General features: G+C 47.3%; 1 long non-coding RNA gene across 1 annotated transcript in view; it reads left to right on the top strand.

Annotated features, from left to right (window-relative positions):
* Positions 1–884: 884 nt before the first annotated feature.
* LOC148222673 (uncharacterized) overlaps positions 885–26,738 on the top strand; it is a 42,777-nt gene continuing 16,923 nt past the window's right edge. The window contains exon 1 of the long non-coding RNA XR_015805616.1: positions 885–1,013. This is a non-coding gene — a long non-coding RNA (uncharacterized LOC148222673). The remainder of the gene's footprint in view (positions 1,014–26,738) is intronic.

The following is a 26,738-nucleotide window of genomic DNA, read 5'->3' as shown; positions in this document are numbered from 1 at the left end:
CCTGTCACAGCCTGTGTGGTTGCACTTGATTGTCCCTTCTCAAAACTGAGTGGATCCTGTCCAGGATCCAGCTTTCTGGACTTCAGGCCCTGACAATGAGGAGTATGGTCTGAGCTGGTCTTGCAGCAGAGGATAAGAGAAAGTGGTGTCCTGCCACATCATCATCCCATCTGCCTTGAAACCCCTTCCTCTGGAAGTGCCTATCTCCCCTCTGACTGCAGGGACAGCAGGACATGGCTTGTTCCAAGGCAGCCAGATTTCAGGGAATGGAGTATTTTCCTGCATTTAGTACCTTTTCATACCCCAGTGGAACAGACAGGAAAGGCATCAACAGTGGGAAGGGTGCAAATCCATCCTGCAGCCCTGTGTATGGCCAAATGTCCATCCATTGCAGCCACTGCAGCTGAAGAGATAAGGAGAAGGAGCAAGACTTCGATTGTGAATACACAGCACATGGAGAAAACAAAGAGAGCCATTGATCTCCTTTACTGCTTGGTGCTGTCAGCAGGAATGGAGCAAACAGCTGTTCAGCCCCACTTTGTCAGAAAATCCTGCCCTGAGTATTACTTTCAGCTCATCCAAAAGAGCCTGACACTAAGCATAAATCACAGAGACAGATGAAATAATACATGTGTATGTGTCCTTACTTTGGTATTATTGTACAGCCCAAAGCTGGGACTTCAGAGTCAAATGCTTCAAGTTCAGACACAAAACTTCTGGTCTAACCTCCCCGTAGTGCCTCTGAATCAGGCCAGCATTTCCAAGCCAGAAGGGGCGGCTCTGTCCAGCCTTTATTTTAGGTAGGACTGAAATGTGGAAAGATGAAATGAAATCACATGGCTTTGCCAGACAGCTGACAGTCAAAAATAAATGTGTTTCCATGGGAAAAGGGGAGAATTTTTAGCAAATGTATTAAGGCTTGCTAATCTCAAACCTCTGTTTCACTTTCTTTACAAAGCCAGTAATTGCAGAGAGGATCTGGAGGAGCTGGAGCCACTTGAGATGAGTGATTTGTAAGTAGAAACTAGTTTGAATTTCACTTTTTGGAACTGATGGTGAAGGGGCAGGGTTGGCTGGTTTCTAATGCAGTGTTTTCCAGGTATGTTGTATAACTTTTTTCTTCCAAATCTCTGGAGTGGTCCATAATGAGCAATTATAAAAGGCTAATCTCATTAAAAGGAAAATCTCCTCATTCATTTAATTCTTAAATCTCTTTCTGTTGGGAGGGGAATATTTAAATGAGCTTCCTCCCATTATAAAGTTACTCCATGGTCTGTTTTTCATCACAGTTAAATCAGAACAGGGGCATGAGGTGCTTTTACTTTAATCTGTTTTTAATCTGATTTTCCTTAAATGAAGTTGGATCATTTCTGGTGCAGAGTCCTAGAAACCAGGGAGATGATGACTAGCAAGAGGTCATTTATTCTGCTCCATGGTCCCAACAGGGACCCTAAAGTTTCATTAGTGATCATTGCAGCCATGAAGAAACCCGCTCATTTTACCCATTGGCCAATAAATACCGTACAGTATTTAATGGGACTCTCCTTTGTTTAAAGATGGGAGAGACAAAAGCCCTTTGTAGAAGCAGAATCTCCCGGGGAGAGCTGTCAGCAGGGTGGAACCTGTCTACACATCATGTGGGGCTGGAGAGAGGGAGCCAGAGCTGGAGCAGCAGTTTGGCCTCCCCCAGAAGCCATGTCTGGGGATGGTGGCAGTGGCAGAGGGGACAGCAGCCCCCTGACATGGAGGGGGAGGTGGTCGCAGGCTCTGCGTGCGGATGACGCTTTGTTATCTGGGCTGTGCACTCCAGCACTGCCAGCCTGCATGCCTGGATAGCACTTCTGCCTGTGCCCAATTCATCACTGGGCCTTTCTTCTGCTCCCCTTCTATCCCTTATCAGCCACTCCCTCGCCTCAGTACCCGCCAGTGCTGTCAGGAGACAAGGCTGTGGCTCCACCACTGCCCCCTCCTCTCCCCAGGGCAGGACTTGGCCTCTCTGGTCACTCAGTGGGGGAAGGCAGAGCTCAACAGGACAAAAGTCAATCCTAACAATAAAGTAACAGACCGCTCCAGAAGAAGGAGAGTACCTGGAATTACTTTTCATTCAGAAGTCAGCCCAAGGTAAAGCATCAGCCCAAATACCAATATGCTAATGTTGATCCTTTAGCAGTGTGCTCTGCCAGTACCTCTACCTTGCTTGTTCCACATCTGTGACAACCTGTCTCTCCTCAGCACCAGAGATACATATTTTGCATATAAATTAGGGCAAATCATGCCAGTGTTTCAAGCTGAGTGATTAAAAAAGGCCAACACCCTCACACCATCCTCTTAAGAGTCCTCTTTCTACCCATCACCCCTTCCCGCTGAGCTCCCCACCACATTGTCTTTGGAAGTGACTCCAGGGTTTTGGGTTTGATCCCTGCCTTCCTTCTGCTCCACTGTCCAACTTTCCAAAGGCAAATATCCAGAGTTTGAAGTGGAAGGATGGAAAATACTTTGCTTTGAAGAGAAGAAAAATGGAGGGTTTTTCAAAGAGAGAAACCTCAGCGTGATGAGGGACATTGTTTGAAATGGTCCAAAGCACAGCCTGGGGTTGAGACACTGTCAGAAAATGGCCAGCATGAATGTTCTGTGCTCATCCTTGTACTAACAGAGGAGCTGCACAGAAGCAAGGTTCAATTGTTATCTTGTCTACAAGCATTCAGAGAGACAGTCAATCCTGTCTCTCAATAAATGAAGTATTTCCTTTCCAGTTTATCTCCCTGGGCTCCACCAGCCCAGATTGCTAATAGGCAGCAGCCTCTTCCCTCAGCAGAGCAATTCTTTCTCATTCATGGACTGTTCTTCTCGAATTCAGTCATGATAGAAGTGGAAATCCATTTTTACACCTCTTGGGCTTTTTTCTGGAAGAAAACCATTTCCTGTTATTGAAATTAGTCCAACATTGAAAGTCTTTTTAAACCTGCAGATGGATTGCTTTCTCTCTTGGTCTTGATTAATTTAAATGTAAAATTTAGGTGAGTAGTTCTTGACTGTAGGAGAAGGCTGGCTCTGGAGTTTTGTTTTCTAGGAGTCATCATGCAGAGCATAGTAAATAAGCACAAAATGAAATAAAACTAAGGAAATATTATGAAAGAGTGTATTCTTATTAGGAGATCTGCAAGTGATATTTTAATTTTGGAATCAACGGGTAGCCATTATTATGGAAACAGTAACCTTAATAAAAAAAATGACTGTGGTAAAATGATCTGTGCAAGGAAGAGGTCTAAATCCCTGTATATAATTTGGAATCCAAAATGCTGACTTTAAAGGAAAAAAGGTTGGAAAATGGCTTTGTTTCTTTTCCTCTGAAAATGCTGACTTTAATGCCCCCCCCACCCCAAAAAATTCCATTGAAAAATGCAGAAAATATTTCAAGTGAAAATTATCCAATACTATAAATATCACTTCCATTTTTGAATGTAAAGATGTGATTTATTTATGAGGAATACTGCAACTTTCTAAAAAAGTCTACCAGTACTTAATCAAGCTGCCTGACTCCCACCAAAGTGTTCCTGCTTGGAAAAACCAAAGCCCTGCAGGCTTGCCCAGCCTAACTTCCACCAGCACAGACAGCAGTGAAAGTCTGTTCCAGCAGTGAAAGGACCCTGGGCAAACCCTTCACCAGCTCTCCAAATAAAGATGGGTCTTGGAGTTTAACCTATTCTTGAAACCTGCAGGGATGGAGAGAAGGATGGGTGGGTGGAGGGATGTGGATGAGTGGATGGATGGATGGATGGATGGATGGATGGATGGATGGATGGATGGATGGATGGATGGATGGATGGATGGATGGATGAAAATGGCTGGCTGGATGGATGGCTAGAAATGGCTGGCTGGCTGGCTGGCTGGCTGGATGGGATGGATAAATGGATAAATTGATGGATTGATGCTCAGCATCCACCACCAATAACTTTTCCCTGCTTGGCTGGTGATGTTCCAGCTGTGTGTTGGTGCAGAATCTACAGAATAATTTTTTTTACAGATACCATGAGTGCCCAGATACCAGAGAGGAAAATAAATGTAGCCTTGCCCTGAAGTCAGAGCCTGGGTTAATCCCCAGCCCGAACATCTCCAGCTACGTGGATGAGGGCTTTAAGGAGACACCTTTGCTCCTTTTTCCCTCAGGGCCCCAGGAAGCCTGTGAGAATGTAGGAGATATGCTGGTAAAACAAGGTTGGAGAAGCAAGACTGGGATGGCAGAGCTATTTCTGCCTGTCAGTTCTTTCTAATCCCGAGGCTGCAGAAACAGCTGGAGCTACTGCTTGCACTCCTTTCTTCTGAGAGCAAGAGTCCTCACAAAGACGTGTATTTTTTCCAAGTGCACAGCTTTCTGGCTGCTATTTTTGCTGCGCTGTCTGATCTGCCCCTGTGGCATGATGATATTTCTGTTCTTTCCTTTACAGCATCTCCCCTGACAGGGTGCACAGCGCCTTGCAAACATCCACAGTTACGAGCTCGCCTTCTCCCTTTGGTAGAGGGGGAAACTGAGGCAGGGGGAAGAGCTGTCACACAGCCACGGTTACTCAGGGAAAGTAGGAGACCTCAGGAGCTTAGCTCTGGGTTCAGTGTTTTAGCTGCAACGCCGTCCTTCCCCTCTGAACTGGGCTACTTTAAGTTGCCTTCGCGTTTTATTATGTACAGGATTTTCGTCAGACGTGCAAAGTAAATTAGCACCATATTCACAGCCATAATCACCTACCAATGATCTCATACATGTGGCACAAAGGGAAAGGATCTGCATGGGATTCTGTTCTGCAAGTATAATCCGCCCATAGCCTCCTTGTTAATTAGCTCCTCTCAAGCATCCAATCTGTGGCAATTATAGCAATCAAAAATGCATTCATCCCCCCCACCCCTCCTGCTCCCCATCAGCACCTGACAAGCCGCAGGCACATTATCCCAAACCACGGCAAGCGTGCGCTGATAGGACAGAAACCTCCCCGCCGCCTGACTCAGGATTCATCACCCACAATACCAGCCCTGGCACAAGGCCTTGCATACCAGGAATTATTACAAAAAAAGGAAGAAAAGGAGACAGAAAGAGACAGATTTCAATTTTCTCCCATAGTTTTGGGAGCCCATAGAAAACCAAGTAAAAGATGCTATTTAGCCCATTTGGTTCAATTGGTGTCATCTTCTTCTTATTATTTTCTTTTTTTTTTTTTTTTGCTGATGTCAATGGAAAAGTTAATCTCTCTTATTTTAATGTTGCCTGATTGAAAGTGCTGCTCACCACATCACGCCAGGAGGCCCAGGTGGGATGAATGCCTGGGCAAGGGATGCATTGTGCTGTGCTCCTCGAGGCACACTTTGTGAGAGCAGCAGTAGGATTGTCCTGGGGGAATTGGGAGTGGAATCTCACTACAAAGATCTGCCACTTAATTGTAGCTCTTCCTCCTCCTGCTGCTTCCCTGTGCTTTTTACTCCGAGATCTCTGGGGTATGTGCCCAAGAGCAGCTACTGGTGGGAACCTCAATTTGAAGATTGCACTATAGGCACTCCTTGCTCCCCTTGGGATCCCTAGTAATGTATTTCTCAGGCAAACTCCTTTGATTTTGTACCAATACCTGCTATCTCAGTAATCCTAGAGGTAAATTTGCTCCTTAACTTCCTGAAGGGATTTTTCTTTGCTGTCCAAGTATACAGATAGAGAGTACCTCCTCAGTCCAGATCCTGCCACTGACCTGTATTCACTCAGTTCCAGTAGCCCTCCACAGCTACCCATTGCTGTGTCTCAGTGCTGGCACACAGGACAATCCATGTGAGTGCTGCTAGGTCAATCATATGCAAAATCAGCCAGCTGAGCTGGTTGCAGCAGTGCTCACAAGCCTCCTAGCCCAGCTTGTCTGTGAGCAAATCATCCTTCAGGTAGACTGATCCCTTGAGGAAGTTGAACTCTCAGTCCAATTCTCCAACCTGCCAATGTGAGAGATCATAGGCCCAAATGGTTAAACCATTCTGGGTCCTGTAGTGCTGCCAGGCTTTTAGCTCTGAAGTGTTGAGAAAAGTCCCCCAAGGGAGAGATGGTTCAATAAAGCACAGGCTGAGCTCAGATGAGCCCCCAGATAGCTGCTGCATCCAAAATTACTTGCCCCTTGGTCTCCTTTAAGGTCCTCCCAAAGAGGGAATTACTCATATTGTTCACAGACAAAATGTGTCCCTCAGATGCTCTTGAACTCCTCTGCCTTGAAAATAAATGTAAGAATACTCACACCCCCACATGGCCTACACAGCAGAGGCAGACTGATGAGGGAAAGACTACAGAGCCAGAGACAAGCAGAGCACAGAAGTTCTCCACAAAGGACTTCTCTCCAGGTATTTGAATGACTGTGTTGTGTCCTCTTCATCCATCACAGCACTTTGTGCATGCTCCAGCCCACACAGAAAGCACGTGGGGCTAGTCCTGCTTTTCAGGCTTCACTGACAGCTTGTGCTGCCCAGGTCCTCACTGCAACGTGAGACACCTGCTATGGCATAGGGCTGCTTCAGCAGGGGTGGTGAAGATGAAGTGAGTGAGAAGGTGGGAAAAAGTTGTATGAGCAGCAGGACACCCTAGGCAGAGCCAGCCCTGCAGGCAGCATCTGCCCTGGATGCACGTGGAGACAGCAGTGCCCAGACACTGTCCAGGGAGGATACAAGGTCCTGGGCACTGGCCCGGCCACAGTGGCACCAGTGGAGACCAGCTTAGATACAGCTACGTCTGGCCTTGGGGTCCAGCAGGATTTCTTCCTCCTGGCATTGCCATTTTTATCACTCCCCTGCAACCTTCTGAACTTGCTGGGCATCTCCTTCTCTTGCCTCTCTACTTTCAAGCTCATTTCTCTCTAACCTTGACTTGCCACAAAACCACCCTCACTGCAGGTCCTGCTGGCCCTGAGCTTTGCGTGCCCTCTGGCATGCAGGCCAGCAGCAGGCAGAGAACTGAGCCCCACATACCAGCTCTGGCCATCTGCCATCCACAGTGCTGCTTCCCTTTGCTTGCCCAATAAATAAAGATGCTGAAGAAGTAGCTCCATCACTTGAGGCAATTCATGTGGCAGCTGAATGTCATGTGCAGGATTTTTCAGACACAAAATTACTTTCCAGAGCACTGTGGTTGCCTCAAATCTACTGCTTATGTCCACTTGTTTAGAGGTTCATGGCAGGGTTTCTTTCCTTTGAGCACAAAGCCTGTGTGCTATCTCCCCTCCTTCCACATATTCCTGGTTTGGGGAGAGAGCAGAGTTGCACCCTGGGATATTAATGCTTGAGGATGAGGGCTGGTAGAAAGAAAGCCAAATTGCCAGCATCCTCTGTGAGGGGGGTGCTGAGCTGGGGTCAGGGTGTGCTGCTGCATGGAGCTGTAGGAACCTCTGCAGAGGACCCGAGCCTCTGCATTGGTGTGGAAATGGCTGGAGAATGGGAACTAATCAGTATATACGGAAATAGTGGGAATATTAGCTGAATTAGCTAAGCTGTCATTCAGCTTCCCTTTTCCCTTCCTGCTTTCTTTCCTTCCCAAGCCAAAAGAGCTGGTTTACATTCTAATGGCTTTAATTACTTCACGAAAATGTGAGCGGATGGGGAAGCGCTGCCACCAACAACGCTTTCATGGTCGGCTGAACGCAATTTGAATTAATTTGGCTGAGATGGCTATTAGCACTAATACTCCAGGGCCTGTCTCGCTGGTGGTGCTTTAACTTCCCGTGCCCCTGACGGAGTGGAGGCTTCCAGGCACTTGCTCAGCTGCCCACCCACTGAGGCACCTCAAGGAGAGTTGGGAAGTGCTCCCTCTCCTTATCATCTTCCTCAGTCCTGGCTTTATGTCACTTATATGTGTTCTTATTTTGGAAATGACTTAGAGCGGTCTTTGAACCGGTATCAAGCCATCTTTCCTGTGCCTCCTTCTCTCACAATTGCACTCTGGCATCCAGAAGATGTGAAAGTGCATCCCAGCTTGGCTCTGTGCCTGTGTGCTCGTCTCCATGTGTATATGTGTGTATTCTGTGTATTCTCTGTTGTGGACTGAGGCGCTGAGCTCCAGCTGTTCTGCCTTGGTGGAAAAAATAGCAGGAGCCCCTCCTCAGCTTAGTCACATCTACTAGCTCACAACATTTGTGGAGACTTCAGTTGTCTAGGATCTCTTCCTCTCTGGAAATGGCCTGAAGGTTTAAAAGCTTCAGGGAGGGGAGACTGGCAGCCCTTTGGCAGCACAGTACTCCAAGGTTCAGCTGGTCCATATGAGCCTCATCTCTCTAGCCAAGGGAGAAGCAGCATCTCTGGCAGCATTGAGGCAGCAGCTCTTTACCTGAGGGCTGAAATTGGCTGCAGTTTTCTGTACAAGAGCCCCTTTTCTAAAGTCTCAGGATGGACTTAAATCCCAGAACCAGCCAGAGCTTCTGTAGGCTTTCTCCTCCCTCCCTGCCTGTGTGCTCTGCTTAGGATGAGGCCATGAGTGCCACCTTGCAGGCAAGCCTGGGAGGGAAGTGGCTGCTGGACTGGCACAGCTGTGCTGGCAGTAGGTGATGTACAGACTTGAGCAGGTGTGGACTGAACAGGAAATTACATCTTTGCATATTAGCACCTCTCAGGGTTGTATTTGCAGCAGGTCACTTGGATTGGCCACAAGAAACAGAAGCTTGTCCCTGGTCCTTTATTCCCATGCCCCCTCCAGTCACATCTGATTTCAGGGCTGCTGTGAGAGAAGCAGGATGTGCAGATGCTTTGGTCTCTCTTGCCTCTGATTTGCACCTCTCTGCCATCATATTTAGCCTGGCCCCTACCACTGCTGCAACAGCCAGGGAGAGAGATCTGGCTGGGTGTTAATAAAGAGCCTGAAGGAGAAGGAAATTAAAGTAATCTTCTGTATTGTGTCCTTTCCTCTACCCCCACTGTGCTCCCTCCTCCCTGTCTCACACACACACACACTGCTTCTCATTGCAAATTCTCTCTCCTGGGATAGATTTTCTTTGATCCATCTGCAACCAAATCCTCACAAACGCCACCAGCTTCACTCACTTACAAATCTGTTGTGCTTGAGTGGGCTGAGATGCCTGACATTGCTTTGGATTTCATGTCCCTTTCAAACTTCAGCAGGAAAGAGCCAGCACTGGACCACCTTAGCCAGTGCTGGAGACTGGTATTCCATATCCTCTCCTGCATTATCTGAAGTGCCTGTTTGCTGTGTCACACAGGGCTGGACCAGCAGGATTGAGGGTAAAGGTGCTGGTGAGTGCTGAGCGGGGCCAGGGTTACTTTGGGAGTTTTTGCTCTTGGTCATATCTTCAAGCAATGCTTCCTCAGACTCTTGCAGGCTCAGCCTGTTGCCTCCATCTGGCTCCACTCTCTTCCCCTGCATCTGCATTAGTCAGGCCCTTAGCAGTGACTCCAGCTGCTCCCTAAGCACAGACGTGGCTCTCCCAGCTGCAGCAGGCTGCTGTCCCTCTCACCTTTTGCTCTCTTCATTAAAATTTGTTCTCAGCCCAAGGGTGTTCAACTAAGGCACTTTTCTGCCTCTGTGCTGCTGTGAAGGAAGAGGACAGCAGTGCTGCTCATAACTACCATGGGTACCCTTTGCTGAAGAAATGCCCCAAATTTTCTGTTTCTGTCTCAGTTCTATCCCTCATCAGATTAAAGCTGTTGCCTCTGCCTGGCTCTCAGGCTGTCCTGGAGTACCTTGAGGTGTCCTCAAAAGGGTTCACAGCCCCTCCCAAGGGATGAGCTCCCTGGAACAAGCTGAATTGATATGGGGTCTTTACAGCATCATGGATCAATGGATTAAAACTTTGATACACCCTAGTGCTTGGGAGGGCAGTAGGTCCACACCAAGGTCTTTGGATGCTCCAGAGCTTGATGTGAGACACCTTCTTGGACTCCAGCCTAAACCTGAGGCTAGGCAGGTTGCAGGCTGCTGGGGAAGTGAGTCTGGTTCCAGCCCTGCAACTGGACGTGCCAGGATACAAAGAGAACAATCAAATATTTATATTCATCCTTGAGCACTGGTGATGGACTGATTACTGTCTGCAAGGAAGATATCAGACTGCTCACGGCAGGGACAGCTTTCTGAGGTATAAAAGAGATTATTGTATATTTAAAATACAGACTTTGAGAAATGTTTTCTTGGCTCCAAGAAGAAAAGCTTCTTTATTTGTGGAGTTAATTTGCATTTACTGTAGCCTGCATTAAAGTTACCCGTTTCCTTTCATTCAAGGGACTTCTCCTTTGTTCACATGAAAGCAGGCAGATTAACCATCTGCAATGCACGTGTTCCTCCTGCTAATTGCTTACGAGATTCTTCCCTTTACACGCCCCAGAACGACTTCCCAAAGACTAAGCCAAAGTCACCATAACTTCCCAAGATTACCTAGGAGGAGAGGCTCTGTCACAGCAAAATGAAAATACTGAGCATGGACAAACACTGAAGGATGGACCCAGCAGCCAGTTCTACTGGTGCCCTCTAGGTGACAACAGCAATCAGAAACTGCTCCTGTCAGACATCACTTCCCTGCTGGCCCTGTTAGCATCCTGCAAGCAGATCACAGGAGGACGTCAGGCAGCTTTGAAAGGAGCTCTTGACTTCTTGGGTGCATATGCAGCGTGTCACGAAGTGTGGCAGTTCCTCCAGCATTCCCTGCCTGGCTTGCTAATGAGAGCCCCTTTGATTCAGCATCTCTCTTTGCCCTTGCTGGTATGTAGCAGGGCTTTTGATGGCATCATCAAGTGGGCTCTGTGGTGCTAGGTGCTGTACATAATAAAAGAGACTTCCTGAGCTGAAACGTTTACAGTCTGAAAGGGCTACACAAAGGAGAGAGGCTGGAAACGCAGAGAAATGAAGACCCAACTTCAAAAAGGTGTCTAAGAACCTCAAACGCTCACCAGTGCTAAGAAACTCCCTGGAGGCCAAGGCAAAACTGGCACACCTCCCAGATGGGTATCCCACCAACAAAAGGGGCTTTTTTTCTTCTTTTGAGCAATGCTTGGGAAAAACTGGCTGAGGAAGTGATTCACCATGGTACCTGCTCTGCACGCCTTGCCCCTGGGTCTGTGTGTTTCTCTGGAGAGGTCCTGCTCCCCTATACCACACCTGCACTTTTACTAGTTGTTGACACTTTTGCAGATGCAAATCCTTATCTATTTTTCCATCCAGAACACTCAGTCCTTGTCTCTTACAGGATTCAAGGAGGTATGAGATATGGATGTGTATCATGGCTATGCCCTGCTCCTTGAACAGAGCACGAGTGAAGTTGGGTGCTTTCTAAAGCCCTTGGTCTGGGACAGACCCACCTCCTTGATTCATCCCTTCTGTTGAGGATAAAATTGTCCAGCCAACGTCCCTGCTGCCTGTTTTCAGCAGGTCTGTATATCTGTGAACCAGTGAGCAAATATCCTTTAGGTCCCCCTGAGGGGGATCCGATCAGACTTTCCCCAGAGACGTTTAGCTTGCAGGGATTCAACACTAAGATTTATACATGTTTTAGCTGAGTGATTTAATGACTGCAAATCACTAAAGCAAGTTGAAATAAGAGCAAGTGATGCAGCTAAGAAAAGGCTTTCAGAGGAGACGAGGTTTGTGAGTTGTCAGAGGGAACTCTCTTCCTGTCCTCCATTTAACATGAAAATTTGCCTATTTTTATGCTTCTAGCACCAAAAATGAGAATTTCTGACTCATTCTGCGGGGTTGAAGTAACACAGCTTCTTAGGCTTGAAGGAAGAAACAGCAATCATGGGGACTAGAGCATCATATACCACCTCCCCAGCAATGCTGTACCAGTTTTCAGCATCCAATGTCACTAAATCCTTTGTGGGAAAGCACTGCATCTCTCATCTGAGCAGCCCGGAGTGAAGATTTCATCTAAAGCGCCACCTTGCCTTTGCACGGGGGGATTTGTAAAGAACAAAAGCTTCCAATAATCTTTTTCATCTTAATAAAAGGGTAAGACACAGTTACAAGCAATCTGGGGAAAATCTAGTCAGATTTCAAATTTGGACAGGCAGCTTAAGCCAGGGAGATTAAAGAGTTTGGCAGACACAAGTATTTCTGTCCTCCTGAATTGTTGTGTGAGCTGAAGACAGCAATGCAGGTTCTTAGATGATCCTGGCAGTCTGCTGGGAAGAGCTGTCCAAATTCCTTGATTTCCTTCCTGTGAGGGAATACTGGTTCAGACTGTTGGCTGGCACAGAGTGGCTTTTCCCCTCTGATGGCAGGGGAACCCAGCCAATTCCAGCCTGCTGAGCTCCTGGCTCGCTTTCCGAGCTGCAGTGTTGAGGGTAAGCGTGCTGGGAGAGTCTTCAGTGAATGAGCCTGTGTGCTCAAGAGAGACCATCTGGTTTTACTGGAAGCACTGCAGATTAAAGGTCTCCTAATGGTATTTAATTTAGATTCCACAAGACCTCCAGTGGATAGCAAACAAAGGATCAAAAATGTATCTCTTAAAACATCTGAGAGATAGCAAATCTGCTGGGGCTTAGTGGAAGTAAGTGTGTAAACACTGCTCAGAAAGCTCCTCAGCACAGGCTTGGTTCATGCAGAACAGCAAGACAGACCAGACAGCTCTTAAGCTTTTTCTCATCCCAAGGCTTTCCAGAGGTTATGATGGTGAAATAGGTGCTGGAGCTTGGTGCAAGGGCTGCATGCTTCTGGTAGGGCTTCTCTTTTGCCTGCAGCACAGCTGCATGTAGGCATATTCTTGACAAACTATTGGTGAATTTGGACCAGCCAGATGAGAAATGTGAATGTGTTTCTAAGGAGGAAACTGGGTACCCTTTTATAGATGCTCAACATCCTTCAGAAAACCAACCTTAGACTAGTGATAAGTGCATCCTTTGGCATCATCTCCACTTTTAGGGATTGTGTCTGTGGATCTTTGACCATACTGGATCTCGGCCACATTCACAAGAAGATTGCAATTGATTGTTTCATGCAGCATTGACCTGACCTCTCATGTTCTTTCTGAGTGAAGTCCTCTCTTCTTCCATTTGCTTCCATCAAGGAGTTCTTGCTGGGATGCCAGGAGTGGTGCTGGACCATCAGGCTGTGTAACTCTGTTTTTCATCACAGTAAAACCTTATGTCAGGAACTGCCCTGCAGAACACTTTGCTGCTGTGTCTCCAGCCCATGCTAGCAGAGAGATTTCCTGCTGTAGCAGTGCAGCACCGTACAACCTGAGCTGAGACTTCTACCACAATGGTACCATAAATCCTCATTCCCATGCTCCAATTATCCCTCTCAGTGCACATCTGACTTCAGAATCCCATCAGACAACTTCACTTAAATTCTACGAGCAAGAGAGTCATTAAGTGCAGTCTGGTCACCCTAATTCCTTAATAATTTGACACGGGCATTTTTTCACCTTTTTTATGCCCATTCAGGGAGGTGATTATAATCAGGGGAGTGACTTGGTTCAAATGACATATTTAGTTTTCATATTTATTCCCTTCACTGATCTCAGTTCAAATGTGCTCAGCTCACAAGTCAAAAGATGATTTCTTCTAATTATCAGTTCTGCAGAGCTCATCTTGGGCTCTGCAAATCCAACTGTATCCTTTGTGCCTCTACCATGCTGTCACCAAGAATAAAGAGTTTGCAATCAGGAGACAGTCAGTCATGTTTTGTTGTTAATGTGCACACAGAAAGGAAGCTCATTTGCTCCTTCACTTTGCTACTGGCTCTGTTGAGTCAAGAGCAAAAAGATGCATGTTTTCAGGTGGGACATGACTGCAGGAGGGAGATGCAGGAGGCTGTGTAGAGGGAGTAACACGAGAGGGATGTTCCAGGCTGCAGGAACAGCAGATGAGGTGAGGCTGATGAATAATGAAGTCACTCATGAGTCAGTCTCCTTGCACAAAGGGTGAGTGAAAGGGACGTGTCCCCTTGCTTAAAAGCTTCCTGCTCTGTGGGCTGGGATTTTACAGCAGGCTCCTGCAGCCTTTGTGACTATTCCTGTAGTCAGGAGTTTGGATCACACAGTTGTATTTATAGATCTGTGACACAGTCCCAGAGCCATGCTGATATTGATTGATGTTTAAACAATCACTGATATTGATGCCACGGATCCTCCTCATTGTAGCTGTGGTCTCTGCTAATTGAGCTCCTCCTGAACTTTCAGGCCTTGCATTTGTAGGCTAAGACCAAATCATGGCTCTTGATGAGAAACTGGGGTTGGGCTATTCTTGTTGTGGGAATGGAAAGGGACATACAAAGGAAAGAGCCAGAAGGAGAGCCAGGAGACTTCAACTTTTTCTCCCTGCAGCTGCTGCCTAAAGCCACTTCTGCCCTGTGGGTGAAGCCACCACGGGCTCCACACTCTGACCCATCTCCCAGCAGCAGACACAGTTGATCTGACTCGGTGAAGTGTTGCCCTTGCCAGAGGAAGAAATGAACCCACAGCCCTTATATAATTCTCATCACTGTGTTGGCTTACCAATGACTTAATTTTGTGCACAGAGCTGGTGCTTCTAATGGGTTTGATAGACAGCTCATCAAAATCCAGGGCTCAAATGGGCCTTTGCTAAGGACTTCTATTTAGCATGTCCATCTGTTGTGTGGATGGCACAGATGGCAAAAGCCATATTTCGGCAAGACCTCTGCACACCTCCTCACCTGGCAGCCTGGGGGTGAGCTGATGGCAGGGCAAAGGGAAGCAGCACTAAGTACTGGAAAGCTTTGTGGGCAGGTGGAGAAGAGCGACTGAGGATCAAGCAGCTGGGGGCTGATGGCAGATTGTTCCATGAGTCATGCATTTTTAACAAAGTGGCTTCTACCTGGAAGAGGAGCATGCTGCCTGCTCCATCTACCAGTGCTTCTGGGGTTACAGAGCTCTAGCTTCTTATCTCCTGAGCTGGGCATTCCTGAACTTCCCCAAGCAAACCCACTGCATTTTCAGACATCTGGTGACACATTTGCTACCTCTTGTTCCCTCTCCCTGTGCCAGCTGAGAGCTGTGGGTTTGTTTTCTGTCAGAGCTCCAGCATCTCAAGGGGATATTGGTGTGCTGTGTACATGGGATGTGGATGAGATGCTCTGGGGACTCTCCTGCATCACGTGGCTGCCCTGGGGCTGCAATTGCTGGGGATGTGGCTTGAAGTCCCTTTTCTTCCTTTCCAGTCTTGTGTGCCTAATTCCTCTGAAACAATCCCAAAAGGGTAGTCAAACATTTCCATAATAAGGAGCATTTTAAATAAGCAGTTTCTGTCTCTGCCTCATCTGTAGGCTTTTCTTAAGACAGCAAGTAGTTACTTTTGAAAGTAAGAACAAAAACCCAAAGAAACCAAACTGAATTTATTTCCTTTAAACTGTTGAAGAAAATGTTAATTATGATGATGAGCTCGTCATGCTCTGTGGGTTTTTTTCAATGCTTCTACTTGGAAGGAATGAGTAAATTGAGTAAATTGTACCTATGTTAAAGTATGGACAATTTTATACACTTACACATTTATATATATACATACATATATATATATATATATATATATATATATATATATATATATATATATATATATAAAGCTAGGCTTTCCTGATCATGCCTGCAGCTCTTTTGGAGAAAGCTTGTGTAAGCCTTGCAGATATGGGTATTAAACTTGATGCATGATGCAGTAGTTCTGTACCTCAAATAAAGATAAGGTGAACAATTCCCACAGCTCTATTAATAATTTTCCCAGCAGGAGGAATAATATTCATCCTCTACTTCAGATTGGTCACTTTCTGCAGTGTTATAAAATATCTCTCATACATCCAAAATCACTCCAAAAGAAAGGACTGCTTTTCTCTGACTTAAAACAAAAAAGATTAACACAGAGTACAAATGTAAAGCTGATAGATAAATGGCATTTCTTTCTAAAGCTTCTATTACTTTCAGATTTCCAATCACCTGATGGACAAGTTCACCCCAAGTTACAGGAGCAGGCAATCCCTTTTGTTTACCCCTTTGGCATATGAAGGAGATTTGTAAAAGCTTTTCCCATTTCTCTGAATTTGAGACTGACAAAGCAGACAGTCACAGTGAGTTCAGGGCAGACATTACCAAGACTTTTCAAATATCTTGTTTCTGAGGATCTGCATTATTTTGCTAGTTAGCAAGTTCATCCATCCATGCACCCATCCATCTGCAGTGAACCCCGCAGTTATCTATGCATTGATGTACAACCTTTATTTTTGCACAAACACACCAGCCACCCATCCACCCTCATATTCTGCTGGGGCTGGTAATACAGCAGGAACTCCCAGACTGGGACCTTCTGGAGCTTGTCAAGGAAAACCATCTTTTCTTCAGCAAATTTTACATTAATCCTCCCAAGGTCACCTTTCTGAAAAATCAAACACTAAAGAGTTGGATGATATCTCACAGCCTCTCAACAGGCTCTCACATCCCAGAATGGCAAGAGCTGTCACACTGTGAATGAAAGACTCACCCTGGGAATTTTCACATCCAGGAAGCTGAGCCAGCTTCCAGAAGAGTGTTTGGGAGCACAGGTGTAGCAGGCAGGCAGGGCATGGCAGAGCCAGGACTTTCTGCCCTGCATTTGTTGGCTGAGCCAGCATCTATCCCCTGCAGCAAGCACCAGGGGAGGCTTTTGCAACTGTCCATGAGAGACATCTCCCCTGTGACACTGCCACATTATCACCCCTGTAAGAGCTCCCCTTCACCTTCTTGAGTGTTTAGAGACTCTACAGGGTGGCCCCAACCTTGCCTGATCAAGGTTTGGCTTGCCTGGTCCCTCAGTCCTGTCCCTGCAATGCACAGCAGCAGGCAGCTCTCATCAGCCACGCAGGCTGGGAGGGCTCTGCTGGATAAAACACTGGGTTTTCCCTTCTGTGAGTGGCAGCAGCTAAAGCAGCTCTCCTGGCTGCTTCTCTGGGAGCAAACATGCTGAGAGGACCCTTTGAAGATCAAAGCTCCCTTTTCCATGGCTGCTTGGAGTTGATGCTTTGGAGAATAGAGAGCTCCAGTCCTCAGAAAACAGAGTCCAGCCCACTGCCAGGTGCCTCGGAGAGTCCTGCTGGTGTGGCTGCACATGGTGGCTGTAAACCACTCTGTGTCCTCAGTGAGGTCACCCAGTGTCCCTCTCAGCCATGACAGTGGCTGATGTGCACAGCCTCCTGTCTGTCCCCAGCACCAAGAGAGGAGCAGGACCTTGGGGAACCTCCACTGCCTGCTGTGCACCTCCAGTAGCCCTCAGACTCCCAGGCCAATTAAAAGCCTCTTAAAACAATGTGCCTCATCTCCAGATCCCTCTGGGGAACTTGCACCTCATTAGTGTAATTGGGAGATATTTCCACTCTAGCAGAGCCCACCCAGCCACTGAACTACCGGGCTGTTGTGGGAGTGAGTCCTGTAACTTGAGACACAACAGGGTGAAGGGGACCATCAGCTCTGACATCTCACAGGGACCTTCTGTAATCACTCCTTGCAGGGTTCAGCAAACAATGCAACAGCACTTCTTTAATAGCATCTGTTGTTTCTGTGCTGCTTGAGTTCCAACGCCTCTGCCCCTGGAGCTCCACTCCATAAATGCTTGCCACTGTATCTAGGTACCCACAGGTTGTCTACAGTTATGAAAAGCTCCCAATTTATCCTCAGGGATTAGGAGGTAGTTTTCCAACCCCCATGTCACAGATAGGGAAACTGAGGCAGAGGGCTGTGAATTAGAGCATGAATAGTGAGTGCTGTCTCCTCTCTGTCCCTGGAGGTCTGTGGGGCTAGAAAAGGTAGATGTGGGGAGTTCTTCCTCCAAAAACCTTCCTCCAAAGCTGTTTCCAAAGATCCAGGGGCAAGGAGCAGCAGTTTCATGGTGTGGACTCTCTGAGGTGTCCTTTCTTCCTGGGACAGTCTGGATATGGCTGTCCACCTTCTACCAGACTCTGCCACATCAACTATGCTGTGGGGGAAGAAATTTCTGGCTCACAGTGGGGGCAAAACTGGTTTTAATGGAGCTGGCACTGGAGGGAAAGGCTGGGGGAAGCAGGGGATGAGGTGAGTTAGCAAAGCTGCCTGTGCTCCATCCTTCTTTCATGTGCTGGGAATTTAACATACCAAAGGTTTTCCTGGATGATATCTGGCTCATGAGCCTGAAATAAATGAGACAGCAGCATGGGGAGGTGTGAGACCAGCGCTGTGGAGAGAGGAGGGGGCAGCTCTGTCAGCTCCTGTCCTCTGCACTGACACACGGCAGGGCTGGGGAAACTGAGCCCTGCTACCCTGATCCCCAGGGAGCTGCTGTGCCCCTGGAGCTGCTGTCCTGCACGCTGCCTCGCCAGCACGGGTTCAGGTAGCACCATTGCCACCCTGCTCCCGGCTGATCAAGTCAAACACCTCATCGGAGAAGCAACAGCACTAAACTGCCTCATGCTCAGCACAGCAGTCAGTCCTTCCTGGTTCCCACCTTTGTGAAGCTGCTGTAACCATACAAATGCTGTAACCATACAAAAATGCCATTCTCCTGAATATTTTCTGCCTGCAAGGACTATGTTTGCTGCCTAATGCAATAGACACAGACTAGGACAAAGTAAATTCAGTGACAGCGTAAAGACAGAAGGTTTTGATAGAACCTGGCTCGATGAAAAACAAATTTGCATGCCATTTAAGAGGTCTTCTGCTTCCTCTAAGTATTGGCTCCAAACGGATATAGAGCAGGACTTGCATGGCAGGATTCTCCCCTTCCTGTCTTAAAAGTATTATGAAAGATTAGTGCCTGCTGTCATCATGGTTTGCAGGCATGTTATTGTTATTAATTATGGTTATTACTGCAGCGCAGACCTACGCAGCATCTGGCCCGCAGGCTGCCTGCAGAGCCGGGCTGCCAGGACAGCTTGGGAGCCAAAACCCCGGCAGCTGCCCGAGCAGCAGGAGCTCAGCCGAGCCCTGGCCAGCTGGCTTGGCAGCCAACACGCCGTGCCAGCCAGCCCGGCTGCGAGTGGGAGCTCTCCTGCTCCGAACACTGCCTGCTGCCTGCCCGGGAAGGTGGGAATGCAGGGAGCACGGGGAAGGGATGCATCCCTTTGGAGAGCAGCAGCCACGCTGGGGTGTCTGGCAAAGCTGGGTGTAAAACAGGAATGAATTCTCATTGAGTGTTTGCAAGCAATGGATTTAGCTCTGGAAGTTTTACAGGGACCTCTTTCATCAGTCTGGGATGCTTGGGAATGCTAGGAGTTTTTATGTGGTATTTTTTGAAAGTGGGGGAGGACTTTGGTATTTTTAGAGGCTCTCCTTCATCTCCCCTCTGTTGTCTCTTTGTTTTCTTTCTTTGAAGAAAAGTGAAGAGAGGAAAGGAAAAAGGAAACACTCCAAATTGAAATGGGAGGGCTTGAAGCTTTGCTGGAAAGCAAAGGCGAAGAAACCTCCCCTGGTGGCCTTTCCCTGGGGGGAGAATGAAAGGAAATGTGGTGAAATCAAAGTACTTGTGGAAATGTAAATTCCTAGTAAACATCATGGGGGAAGGAGTCTGTGAATATTTAAGTAACTCCACTTAGTTGTATCTACGGCAGCTCAGCCCCGGCAGGGAGGAGGAGGAGGAGGAGGGAGGGGCTGCCACCTCTCCGAGCCCTGTGACAAGGGACCCCCAATGCCCCACGGCAAGCGATTCATCCCAGGGAACTAATCAGCCCTGCCAGGGAGAGATGCTCCCTGCTCCATGGCAGTTCCTATTTTTGCCGTGACTTACAGTCATCTCTGCTCTAATGGGAATGGCCAGGTGTTAATGAGCATCCCTGGATGGGTGTCTTGGCTGGCTGTTCTTGACAGCAGGATTCACGAGCCCATCCAGCCTTGTCACCCCCAGAAGTGGCTGATGGGCCTCAGCAAGACCTTATGTGTCATTCAGACAGGAGAATTAACAAAGACATTTACTTCATCCAGAAGAATTATTTGCTGAAAAAACTGCTGCAAGAGGAGCAAGGAGCAGCTCTTTGTAGGAAAAGGTACTTGCTTTTTGTAGGAAGAGTCCATGAAGGTCCTTGCCTGAGAATCTGAGGTCCTGGGAGAGCAGGCACAAGGCTTTTGGCAGCATGTAACTCTAGCAGGTGATTGCTCAGTAAGTGGCTTTTTAAAATTGTACAGAGCTTAGGAAAACGTTCTTATTGGAAAGGACATCTTGGTAGTGAGCATCAGAGATCACATGTGCATGGGACAGTCCCAAACACCCAGAGTGGAGGGACAGAGACCCTGCGACCCTGAAGAGTGAGCAGTCTGTGTCCTGAGCCTGTTGCACCAACAGCTATGTACTGGCATGAGAGTCTGCAAAACTCAAGGCTCAGCTGTGATTGTATACCCAAGGTAATTCCAGCAAACTCAGAGATGTCTGTTACTACTTAAAACTAGAGAAGGTAAAACCTTTGATTTGGTTTTACATCTCTATGTCTAGATATCCTCTTTGCATCAAGTCTTTGGGCAGGATAATGAGAGAAGGCCAAATCATGGGATAAAAAGTCAGGACAAACCCATTTTTTATGCATCCTGATGACTTCCTTCTTTAGGTCTTGGCCTTGTTATGACTGTGGGAGTCCTGGACCCAGGAGGTCCCAAAGGCACCCAAAATTCTCCGTGTGATTTCTCCTCCTGGCAGCCAGCACGTGAGCTGCTTGCTTGGCTGGGAATACTGATTCCAGGCCCCCTCCAAAGGCAGGGATGGGGAGCTGTGACCAGAGAGGAAGAAATGATGAGGAGCTCCTCAAACTTGCCAAATTAGTCTGGAGCTGGTAGATAGCTGGGGCAGACTGTTGCTCTGTCCTCAGCAGCATGGAAATGTGGCTGTAGTTCAAGAGCCTATTAAAGAGCCGAGACATACACAGACTTCATTAGCCACATGTCAGAAAGCACTTTTTACAGTAAATCCTACTTAATAGCCATATGCTAGGAGAGAATTAATGTTTTTTAGCTCTCAGACAGTTATGTAAACTTGAGAGAGGAGAAAAAAAATAACTAGTACCAGCAGAGGAGTCTTCAGTACATACCAGTTATTAATGTATTTATCTAGGTCGTTTATTTATTGAAGATATATTTTTTTTCTGGGACAGGCCTATTAAGTCTGACAGCTTAATCGACACCCAATGGGAAAAATGTCATTTTAAAAAGTAGTTAGACTCCCATTGATTTCAATATAAAGTCCATTTTTTATTTTGTATTTTTCCCCAGCCATCACAGTCAGTTTGACAGACTCGTTAACAAGGTACTAAACTGCCCCACTCTTTTTTTTGAGGACAATAAATTACTATGGAGAAAGCTACTGTTGTCTTAACAGATGCTTTTCACAGTGTAAACATCTCTTGACTGATAAGCAGAGAGGGAAGAAGCGTGCAAACTAGCCTTTTCATGCTAAATAAATAACAGGGCTGGAGAACTGGCACTGAAATCAATGCTGTTTTGCTCTGCAAAGAATGCTGCACTGGAGGACAGAATGGTTGAGGAGATGGATAATGGCATACAGAGACTTTGCTTGGTTATGGTTTGCCATGTTAATCCATCTGACTTGCGGGGAGAGGAGCTCTGTGTCTGTCTGAAATGTGGCTTTTGAGGGCTGTGGTGTGGGACTGCACGGCCTCACCTTGCTCTGGCATGGTCAGAATGGGTCTGTCCCCTGCCAGGTCCCTTGATCCAGGTGATGGCTTGCAGCAGGAGCAGCTCAGAGGCCGAAGGGACCGGCCTGAGGTGACACTGTCTGGTGGCTCACAGGCCAAACTGGCTCATGCTGCCACATTGTTTGGCACAGGCGAACCCCTGCCAGCCACAGCACTGTCTGCATCCAGGCATTTGCCAGGATCCAGGGCGAGCTGATGGCAGTTCTCTGCTGGTATGTGGGTGAGAAACCCACACCTGTGCACCAGGGATGAGACTGGAGGCCACAGAGTTCATTAGCAAGGGCCAGAGCCAATTTGCCTGCACAGAGCTGGACTTCCTGAATGTTCACTTCAGACGAGATGGGGCACCATCATCAGCACCTTCTTTACCAAAGACCACATTCCTTCAGGCAGCCACACTGGCATGGGTTATCTCTCAGGGGCTGGGGCTTGGGCAAGTCACTTGTGGATCACTGACCAAGGCTTGCAGTGCACCCTCATCTTTACACTGAGCACTGCTGGGCTGTATTGGTTGGTTCTTCCTTTTCAACCACAAGTAAAGGGGCAGAGCTTTTGTTTTAAAACCGAGATTTTGTCAGGCAAGGCAGTCTAGGAGGGGCAGTTCTGGGTCAGGGCAGCTTTATGCCTACCTACCACGATGGTCCTGGCTGGGGTAGAATGTCAAAATGACCAGAATGTCACAGCTCCTGCTGTCCTCCAGTGTCTGGAACACTCTCAGGAACAGACATTGGTCATGCTCAAAGCCCCTCAAAGACGGTCACACTGGGGCAGCAAGCAGGAAATAACAAAGTTTTTCTGTATTTCTACTTAATGCCTTTATTTTATCCTGCTCAGGATCCTTTTCTTACAACCACCACATCCAGGTCTTCTCCTGTGGGTGCTTCCTCAAAATCCTTACTAACTGCAGAACTGAGTCAGAAAGTTCCTGGTTTTCCTGGCATCCCCTTTCTTCCTCCCCCTCAAACCAGCCCTTCCCATCTACACACTCCCAGCTCAGAGCACTGCATTAATGCTCCATTTTATTGCATGCTCTTAATGACGCATCTGCAGCTACTTCCCCTCTCTAACTGAGCAAATTCTTGCTGGGATGGAAATTTTAAAATGAGAGTCAGATTGTTTCCACATCACAAGGCACAGCCAGGCTTTAAATACGACAAAATTCCTGAAATCCGTTATCCTGTCACATAAGTATTTAAATAATTAACTACAGAAACATCCCACAGGCCTGGCTGAGAAGGCGAGAGTGTTTGCATACTAATTGATCACTAAATGCAAAGCAAACAGCTCATGGATCTGTCAATAATTACTTTAGAAGAGGCAGCCACGGTCACTAAAATGAACTTAATCTACTCAAAGACTCAGCAGCACTTACAGGTGTAAGCAGCGGCTCTGGCTGTTCACTTTAATGACTTTATTATTTCAATGTCATTAGCCCTGTTCCTCTCCAAGTTTTGCTAATGGGCACGCACATAACCAGCCTTTGCTACTGAATCATTCTCCCACTTCTTTATTTATTCCTTTCACTCTGTGGGGGCTGCAATTGCTTTCTATATCTATGCACACACATATATTGATCTTCTCCTTTTTTTTTTTTTAAATTAGAAATGAAAGGACAATTTTCTTCCTGAAGGTGGCAATCAGAGGAAAGCACGGTTCATTTCCGAGGGGCTCCCACCTCCAGATCCCCAGCACATGCTGTGCATCCCGGGCTCCCCTTACATAAAGACACATCAGAATGAGGAAATGAGCCTGGCTGCTGTTTAACCATTGGGATGCTATTGCAGATCTTTTCTAGGAGCCTGGCATGCTGAAACAAAGCCAGAGCATCGTCTGAGCATGTTCCTTCCTGAATCCATCATGCCCTGGCTCCCAGTCCCCTTGGCATGTCTCTCCAGGACCTTGTCTGAACCATCCCAAGTAACACTTGTTATCTGTCCAGCTTCTCTCGTCTATCTCCTTCTTTTCCTGCTGCCCCAAAGCTCCTGCACCATCTTGTCTTCAAAATGCTGCCCTGTCTGTACCAAAAACCTTGGATTTGCTCAAGGGAGGCAGCTGCCTCGGCTTTCCTGGGTCCCCCCGCCTCGGCTTCCCTGGCACTGCGGCGGTGGCTTGCTGCAGCCTCCGTTAATGAGGACTGGTGCAGGGGACTCTGAAGCTCCCTTAGTAAAAATCTCCCTGGGACTGACCCAAATCCATCTCAGAACTCCAGGGGCGGATGTTTTTCAGGATTTTCTGTTAAATGACATGTCAGCAGCTGCATTCACACCGTTCCCAGGTGGGAGATGGATGCAGCAGGGCAGTAACTAAAGTGAGACAGATAATTTTACACTTTCTGGATATTACTTGAGTAGAAGAAGGATGGAGATGAAGAGAAGGAGGTCTTGGTCTACAGGGAGCATTACAGACTCCCTGAGCTCTGCTGAGCACTAATAATGCCCTTCAGTGTGGACACTACAGGTGAGGAGTACCCAGATTCCCCTGCTGCCTCCAGCTCTGGTGTCTCTGCATTCTCTGCATCCCATGGCCAGGGGGACATGTCCCCTTTCCTTTATTCTTGCTGAGGCAGGGGATCTTTCCAGCAGCCACCACTGCATTTATGCAGCACATAAGACTCCCAAGGCCATGCTGGGCAGAGATGGGAATTTCACTTTATGATCCCTTTAAAAGCATTAGTATTTCTGCATGAAGCAATGATCCCTCACTGCCTTGGCTCGAAATGCTTGTTTAGTCCAAATTCTAGCAGGATGGAGAACCAGACTCACCCTTTTCAAAGTCAGTCAGCTGAAACATGGGAGGAAAATTTCCCTGCAGGCATTTCAGCATTTCCTGGAGGTGGTGGTGATGTTTCTTTGAAGCACTTGAAGTCACACATCCTGCAGTGTGGGACAAGCACTGACTCTGCCATCCCCAGCCCTCTCAAGGATGAAGTAGAGCTGGAGGGTTGCTTCTTTTAACCCGGAGTACAGAGCTTCTCACTAGGAGTGTGAAAAAGTGCCTCGTAGGAGGATTATTTGCCTTGGCATTAAGCTTGAACAAACAGGCAGAGGACACCGGGTGAGGGATGGAGGGTGCTGAGCTCAGACACACGCTAATGAATGTGGCATCCTTGAGTGTGTGAAGGAAGGGAAGGCAGACAGAACTGTCTGTGTGGGAGGCCTCAGCACTGGCAGTACACTAATCAGTACAGCCTCTGCCTCAGCCCTGCTATTGCTCAATCCATTAGTTGAGCTGCTACCACAAAGCTTTCTCATAGCCCACCCCTTTGGCAGTTCTGGCTCACAACAAAAGGCAGTCTTTGGTCTTCTTTAGAGAATCCTACTTTCAAGATCACCTGTGACCAAAGGGGGGCGGCTTCTACATCCACCACTTGCATCCAACACCCCACTGTCCAAATTGCAGCCTCATTAAGTCAGTCTCTTTGCCAATTCATGTGGTGCAAATAGTTATTGAGCCACTTTGCTCTTTTGTTAGAGATGGAAATAATTTTAAAAATCAAGTCCTCCTTCCTTATTTTGTGGGATAAAGGGATAATCTGTGTTGCTGTCACCAGTCCCTCTGTTTTCTGTTGTCAGCAGTGTCCCAGGCCCTCTGTTCCTTGTGCCCATGTGCCTGTGTGCCGGTTTGCAGCCTTTGTCCTCCTTTGTTGCATTAATCAGTGAGGTAGGAACGAGAAGACTGGAAACAGCTTTTTTAACAATCCCCGCCACCACTCCACCACCAGCCTCTTTGACTTTGTGATTTATTTCTTTTCAGGAGTGAGCTAGACTGTGAAATCACTTTGAAGTTTTGCTCCTGAGAGGAAACATCAGGAAAGTATTAATACAACCAATTTTTTTCTGTGCTAGAGGTAAAAAAGAAAACCAAGGCAGAAATAAGAAGAGCTCCTGCAGAGTTGTTTACTCTAGATTAAACTGTCCTAGACTCTCCAGATCTTAACAGCTTTAGCTGAGAAACAGCCTGAAAGTGATTAATTTATAAGGTGACAAATATAACTTGCTGGCAAGAGGCAATTTGACTGTTTGGCTGGGAGTGAAGAGGCTGTAAACAGGTTGTTTCACCCTGTGAACAGTATATTTGCTTTCAAGTGGGGATAAAATTCAGAGCTCCAGATACCTTGGGTTTTGGTATCTGACCCACAGCTTTTTGGCCATAGCTTTACTGGTCTTGTTGATAGTCTTTTACCAGCTGATGGACATTCATAGCTCTGTGTGGCCTGAAGGTCACAGAACCCCCTGGGAGCTGCTGTAATGAGAGGTTCAGCCAAAACTCTGCTGAATTGTTGTTCCCAGGTGGGCAGGGGAACATTCAGAGGGAAGGCACATCCAGGGGGATGTAGCCATGTGCTGGTTGCACTCATCTGCCCCAGAGCAGCATTCTGGGTGCAGGCACAGTTACCTGTCTCACAAGTTCTCTACAGAAACCAGATGATCTCCCAGGACTAATGGCACTAATTGTGCCTGGATGAAAGCAGACACACGCTGCTTAATTTATTCTTCCTGTATTGCTGTTGATTGCTTGTTATTCTATTACCCCCCCACTGGACAGATCTTGTACTCAATTATTACACTGACGACCCGCCTTTGCTGCTAATGTGACACTCTCGTTTCCTCTTCACTACAGCAGCCTCTGAAATAACATAATGCATCAGTTCTGTGCAGCAGCACACGGGGCTGGGTGCTCTGTGCCTCTCACACACTGGCGCTGAGTGATCCCTGCAGCAAGAACAGCATCCTTCTGTGGTATCGGCTTAATGAAATATTTTGTGAGCTCGAGATGTCTCTGCTGCTGTCTCCAAGCCCTGTGTTTTGACCAGAACCAGAGGCTTGAGAATTATTGACCTGGGTAACTTGGAGAGTTGTGAATAAGGTTGTTCTTTACGATAGAAAGAGGGATCTCAAGGAGATATATGAAGCCATTGGCTCACTCCTTGTAGCTACTGCAGCTTTCCCATATGTCTTCATGTTAAAATGTGCTCTGGCTTGACAAAGACAAGAATTAGAGGAAGGCTGAGGGCTGCAGGAAACAAAAATCTGGCAACTCACAGCCAGGATGTGGGATGCCTTTGTAGCCCAGCACATCAGACGAGGGGGTGCAATGCAGACTTGTGTTCTTCCTGATCATAACTTGGGAGATCACCCCTTCCCAC

Source organism: Sturnus vulgaris, chromosome 10, assembly GCF_052056855.1.
Source record: "Sturnus vulgaris isolate bStuVul1 chromosome 10, bStuVul1.hap1, whole genome shotgun sequence".
In the NCBI taxonomy this organism is placed as follows: domain Eukaryota; kingdom Metazoa; phylum Chordata; class Aves; order Passeriformes; family Sturnidae; genus Sturnus; species Sturnus vulgaris.
The sequence above is the reverse complement of the archived record's forward strand: the minus strand, read 5'-3'. Positions and strand labels throughout refer to the sequence as shown.